The 6,861-nt window shown below is 46.6% G+C and overlaps 1 long non-coding RNA gene across 1 annotated transcript in view; it reads right to left on the reverse strand.

Annotated features, from left to right (window-relative positions):
• LOC138513433 (uncharacterized) overlaps positions 1 to 5,646 on the reverse strand; it is a 54,339-nt gene extending 48,693 nt beyond the window's left edge. Inside the window, exons 1-2 of the long non-coding RNA XR_011281757.1 lie at positions 5,580 to 5,646; positions 5,393 to 5,500 (exon numbers count right to left, since the gene is read on the reverse strand). This is a non-coding gene — a long non-coding RNA (uncharacterized lncRNA). The remainder of the gene's footprint in view (positions 1 to 5,392; positions 5,501 to 5,579) is intronic.
• Positions 5,647 to 6,861: the final 1,215 nt, after the last annotated feature.

Raw genomic sequence — 6,861 nt, forward strand, 5'->3', positions numbered from 1 at the left:
CATGCTACACAATATGTTCATCAGACGGAATGTGCCTCTGCAACCTGACGCTGAACTGCAACCACCTGATGATGAGGATGAGGAGGGTGGAGATGGGGCTGCACTTAAATGGAGGCAGCGATGCACAGGAGGGACGTGCCATGCGTCAGACTCTGATTGACCAATGTTTCTAGCACACATGGATGGGGAGTGTGACATGGAGGTGGGACTCAGGGCACTGGGTGTGTCAGGGACATGGACACTGTAGACTGTTCACCAATAAAGCACACGTACACAATAAGCAATGTCCGCACATGTGAATTCTGATTTCACAACAGGTGTATTCAAGAAATAAAACATATCAAGTGCACAAGCCCTCCACCCAACACCCCCATCTGACTCCCCCCTCAACTCCCCCACACACCCTCACCCACCTCCCCCTCAACTTCCCCACACATGGTGTGCACTGGCATGCATCAGAAGTGTACATGAGATCAGAATGCCTGGCTGAACCTACACCCCTTCTCCTCTTCCGGCATCAGGTGGACACCTGTCCGACCTGCGCAGGTTCCGCCCAGACCTATGCAGGGGGCTGCACTTAGTGGAGCTGAGGATGTCCCAGGTTGTTCTACCACCTGTGCCAGACGCATGGCCTCCAATGCTGCCGCCATTTGGGTGAAGACCTACCTCATAGCAGCCAATTCACCACATATGTCTTTTGAGGTGGTCTCAATTGCAGATTTGAGGGATGAGGCGCATTCCCTTATTTCATCCCTTGCCCGGCCGCATTCATTGATGTGCTGTGTAAACAGCCCTGTCAGTTCCTCCTGCCGCTGTTGGATTGCCCTGTTCCCCTCTTGGCTGTTGCGGACACTGATGGATGTATGAGGTGCTACCGACATGGTTTGTTCCTCATGCATGCTTGGCGTGGGGCTGAAACTACAGGGCCATGACTCCCCAGGAGACAGCTCATGGCTGTTGCTGTTGGGTATGCTGGAAGGGGAGAGGTGTGGTGACTGCGGGGGGCCTGTAGCGGTAGTTGTGGCATGTGCCAGACTATCTGCCTCGTCATCGGACATGGCTGCTGTGGCAGCTGTCTCCCCAACAGTACTGCTGGCAGCCGATACAGTGCCTTCAGCCACTGGCTCCTGTGTGTTGGTGGCTGGTGTGGGTGCTGTGGCGGTGGCCGTAGTGCACATTGGTGCTGTAGGTTCTCGGGTTGTCTTGCCCTTGCGTGGTAGTACAGGTTGCCCTCTTCCCCTTGATGTTGAGGGCCGGTTTGATCCCTCCATGCCCCTGGGCTTCTTGTGTGGTGTCGCAGCATCCTCCCTGGGGTCCTGGTCATCGCTGTCTGATTGCGTGCCTGTGGGGGACCACGAGAGGGAGAGCATTAGTGATGGGTCTACATGCATCTGGCATGCATTGGGGTAGCTGCATTTCTATGGAATGGCAGGTGATTGGCATTGGGGTAGTGACATACGGGTTGCTTGGCTTTTGGGTGGGTGATGCAGGGATGCGTCTGGGATGAAACATATATGGGGTGCATCATGCATGTGGACAAGATGGAGCTGTGCACTGCCTGTAGGCAGTCTTGCAAAAATGTGTCTGGTTGACCCTGCTTTTCATCATTGCACTGTCAGTTCAGGGGGACATCATCATATTGTTCTTTACAGTGTTTCATTTGGGGCACCTACCTGCATCAGCCGATGACGGGGCTCCTCGCTCCATGTCCCCCACACCCTCGATAGCCTCCACCCCGATGGTGCTTGCACAGATCTCCTCCCAGGATTGCATCTTTATGGGGGAGTCCACACCACCACCTGTTGCCATCACCTGGTTACGGTTGGCCGCAAGGATGTTGCGGACGCATAAGCGCAGGTCATCCCAGCACTTCTGGACATCTTTTGGTGTGCGCGGGGTGGTGCCAACGGCGCTCACTTTGCGTGCCACCTCCGCCCATATCTCCTTCTTCCACTGCACTGCAGGTCGAGACATGTTGGTGGAGAAGACGACATCCCTATTTTCTGCCAGCGTCTCAGCCAGCATGTTCAACTCCTCCGGTGCGAAGTGCTCCTTGAGTGCCTTGGGCATTGTGACATGTTGCAGGTAGAGGTAGAGGTGTGGTAGAGGTGTGGTGGTGATATGTGTCCTGGTTACAGAGGATGGCAATGGATTGTGTTTTTAAAGATGGCCGCCGTGCTCTTTCCCGTTCCTGTGCGATGACGCTACTTCCAGTTCCGCTTATTAGCGGTCACCGCTAATACCGATGGCTTGGATGGCGGTGGAGCTATCTGCGCCCCGCGCAATGCCGGTAAGGGCGATTTTTCGGCCTTTAGCGGCAGGGCAGTAAGGTCGTTACCGGCATGGTGCAAAGCTCGTGCCTGAGAAGTCATAATAGCCCTCTAATAGCGGGCTCTAGGCTACACGGTATTTGCTTCATGCCGGTAAGGACCGTAACTTATCTCCAACCTCGTAATGACCCCCTAGGTGTGTTGGCCAGCAGTAGAATGAAAAGTGGTAACCATTCGCTTCTAGTTTTTGATGGACTGGCCACAGCTGGTGCCATGTCCACTAGAAAGGTGATAAACATTAGTAAATGTTTGCAGACACTAGAGACTGTATATAATGAGGAAAAGGACATTTTGAAGTAGCGCACTGAACAGCCACAATATGTGTTTCTAGTGATATCCTATGTGCAGTTCACCAAGTAGTGTATGAACAATGGTGAACATGCAAACCGTGTTTAGTAATGGTGCCGGAAAATGGTTGGAACCATTAGTTTCCTTGTTTCCGGTTGAAATGAGTTACAACTCTTTGTCGTGTTCACATGTAAGGGTTATTGTTAGTTTTAGTAGATATCCAGTTGGCCTAGCATAATATACTGGGTGCATGTAGGAAAGGAGCCAACACATGTTTCGACCGAAGTCTTTGTATAAGTGGCGAGGTGAGAGGGTATTAGTGACAAGGTGGGGGCATAACGGCGCAACAGATATGGGTCATACATAACGGACATAATAGCAGAACGAACAGTGATTAGGTGGTGAGAGGTGTCTTTGTGGTGACAATGCAAGTTTACATTTGAAGCACATGATTAATGGCACATAGATATTTCAAGTCACATTGATTATTCAACGGCAATGTACCACGGAGAAGGATGGGTTGGGGGGAAGAAAGGAAGAAATCGGTTAGGTAAGACAGGGGCTAGTTAGCTAATGTCATTGCAATGAATTGTGAAGGTTATTACCGAAGAGCAGGTGGTAGGTGGTCCTTCTTAGGGATGTCTAGCATTTGTGCATTCGAGCAGTGTCCGTTCTTGATAGGCGGCTGATTAGCCAATCTGGTGGGTAAGGGCATCAATGAATGATCAGAAAGAAGGGCAGCAGGATAGCTGTGTGTTGATGAGAGGAATTCTCAGGATGCGCTGGGTGATCAAGTACTGCTGGAGGGTGTATGAACAACCTTGCATTACCTCCACCATGTGTATAACCATTTCTCTTTTATTCTGAAATGAATAGAAACCTGCTCTTGCAGGTGGTGTCAGAAAAGTGAGGCTGTAATAAGCACAAAACCCTACGCCGCAGCTCACCTTCGCGCGGCCTCTGGCAAAAATGAATATCCCTTCCCTTCTTGGAGGTGCACAGGTAAGCGCAAGCATTGGAGCAAGAACGTGAACAATTGATGCCTGTTTCTAATGAAGCTTCCCGTGCTGGCTGTTATTATTACAAGTCTAAACACATTTAACAAATACTAATGCCACACCTAGAATACCTGATTTCTCTGCATGAAGGACAAGCAGAGAAAATCACTATAATGGCTAAAGTGTTACAATTTCATATGCAAAGGAAAAGAGGAGAATTTCTTGAGAAGTGCCAGGGGAAGAAAGCTAGTCGAAGTTGTGCGCAAAAAAGGGAGAGGAGGGGAGGTGTCAGGTATGGCCACCCCAGGTCATGATAACTGATGATCGTGATGTCATTTTCCCGTGTGTACGACACTGATCTCCATTTTGTAACACCATGAATAGGCCTATTTCCCCATTCAGTCTCTTTAAATGGCAGCAGATATTTACAATTGGCACATTTCACGAAATCCTATTTGCTAATGCCAATGCAGTTTAGGGACATGCACAGTATCGGATGCATAGATTAGAATTGTATTCAGGTATTTAGGGGCACTAGGTAAAGGACACCCAGGCACCACCTTTGGATTGTATGGTTATAAGCAGACTGAACAATGAGACCTTGATCACCACCAGAGGTACACAAGACCGTGATGGAACAACGCCACTTGCCTGAGGAGGATGGGGCCGGATGTTGTCAGTAGTGACGATGTGAACTGGACGTAAATGACAGTAATAACTGATGGACAACAATTGAATATGAAAGGGTTCATTGTTCAGGGGGGCAGGAGAAAGTCAAGCAGAGGTTATGCAAAGTAGTGAGAGACCGAGCCTTTAGGTGGTTTAAAGGTGAGGTGAGTTGTAGGGTGTGGCTGGGTTAGCGGGTGGGATGTTATGCTGCCCAAAACTTGCAAGTCTTGGAATAAAGATTTGCTTATTCATCCCGCTATGACTAATTGGGCGATGATTTCTCTGTTCGTTGACACTATAGTCTAGCACTTTAATGTTTTTATCTTGAATAACAACATAAACCTAACAGATGCATTTCTAGAGTGAGCATTTACCCCTAGAGGTTTGGCACTGTAAACAGATAACAACACATGCTTGTTAACCAATTCAATTGTACCCGTTTTATCTACCTGGAAAGCATGAAGGGCTGACTGGGGCAGCTTGGATTTGAGTGTGAAGCAGGAGACTAAGTAGCAAACTTAGTCACGCAGCCGCTCTCCATTCCACCCAAACTGGGTAATGCGATTCAAAAATAGAATTCTTCCAATGTGTAAATATGCTCTAGGGAGCAACTTGTATCAAATTTCACAGTGATTCTCAAAGCAGATCCGAGTCTTGATAGGTTGAATAATTATTTATCAACAAAAAAAAAGTTTCAAAAACCAGACACTAATTCAATCTTAGTGAGGATGCGGCTTTCACACCTCATGGTGAATGGAGACTTAATGCGCCAATGCATTTCGGAAATATAAACTCCTTCGTCAGGGCAAGTCTATGTAATTTTGATTATAAAGCATATTTCAACATCACAAAATCATGAAATACAAATCATATATCAGAGCATAAGGATTAATGCATAAGGAATAATAAAGACAATATAAAAACAAGCAGTCAAAAAATAAAAAGCACATACCAAAGGGTGCGAATATTCAAATAACATTGAAGTGCATAATGGAAAAAAACAAAAGAAAAGGAACAGTGAATTAAACAGAAATGGATAAATGCGGTTGTTTGTGGTTAATTGCGTGTATAAAGACATAAAACAGAAAAAATGAGGACGAAATGTACCTCTCGAGTTGTGTGTAGCCAGAAAGTTACAAGGGGCTATTTCAATAGCTGGTGTGTGGACTTCAGGAGCACACGCGATCCGATAATGGACAGAAATACAAGGGCAATCTGGGGATGTAAAGTATAAGTAAGTGAAAGGATTGGGATTCCGAGACCCTGGTGTAGAGGGAGCAATTTACAGGCATACCTGTGAATGCAGCGCAGCAGCTTAGACAGCCGTCAGGATGCCGCTTCGCATCGCCGGGTAGTGGCGTTGCTAAGGAAACGGTTATAAATATAACCATGTGACCGCATCGCGTCTTGGGAATGGCGTGATGCAGATGAGTTTCAAACAACTCTGCATGTGAGGTTATGAAGCCCATAGTGGGCAAACAAAGTATTTATGTGACCCAAACGCAGTCATTCAGGAATACTAGAAATTATTACAAACAAAACGGAAACTGAGAAAAAAGCATAGACATAGAAAAAATACTATTAGGGTCAAACTAAAGGAAAAATCAATGCAAACACAGAAACAGAATGTGAACATAATGCTATACGTGTATAGAAAACAAATAAAATGCTAAATCCACAAATGGAAGTCAATGGAAGATTGGGAATATGCAACATTGTCGCGGGGGGGTGGCACTCGAGAATGCCACCTCGGGTCCCAGACAATAAGTCCGGGAGTTGCAACATGGGTGAAAACATATTGATCAGACGGCTACATTGACATTAACATAGCTCTCAACTCACCCGCTTTTGGCGGGTGTCACCCGCCTTGTAAACAGGTGAGTCACCCGCCAAGCCTCGTGCACGCCCATTCATTTCAATGGGCCTCTCACCCGCCAAACACAAAATCGGGTGATTTCACCCGCCTTTGCATCGAAAAAGGTTGAGAGCTATGCATTAAACAGCATTAATATGCTACACGTAAAGCTTGGTACATCAGAACCTTAATAAACCAGTATTTGATGGACACATCTCTTTTGAAGGTCAGCAGCGCTTCAATGTAGGAAGCCTTGAAAATGTGTGCAAATGATACAGAAAATTGCAATATAATGCCTAATGTGAGATCCATGTAGAAGTACATCAGATATTAGATATAACAGTGATAGTTAATTTCTTCATGGAGCCCATTAGGGTAAAGGCTCCCCAGTTTGTCGATCCAAAATGTTTCTCTTCTGTTGAGCCGCAGGCCCAAATCCTCGTGTGGATTTACTTTATTCAACACTTCTAGGATCAGGAACCTGATTTGGGTCGTTATGTTCCTTTTCACTCCAGTGGCGGATATTTCCGAAATGCATTGGCGCATTAAGTCTACATTCACCATGAGGTGTGTTAGCCGCATCCGCTCTAAGATTGAATTAGTATCTGGTTTTTGAAACTTTTTTTTGTTGATAAATAATTATTCAACCTATCAAGACTCGGATCTGCTTTGAGAATCACTGTGAAGTTTGATACAAGTTGCTCCCTAGAGCATATTTACA

This window comes from Ambystoma mexicanum, chromosome 12 (genome assembly GCF_040938575.1).
Source record: "Ambystoma mexicanum isolate Mex_15411 chromosome 12, UKY_AmexF1_1, whole genome shotgun sequence".
Classification (NCBI taxonomy): Eukaryota; Metazoa; Chordata; class Amphibia; order Caudata; family Ambystomatidae; genus Ambystoma; species Ambystoma mexicanum.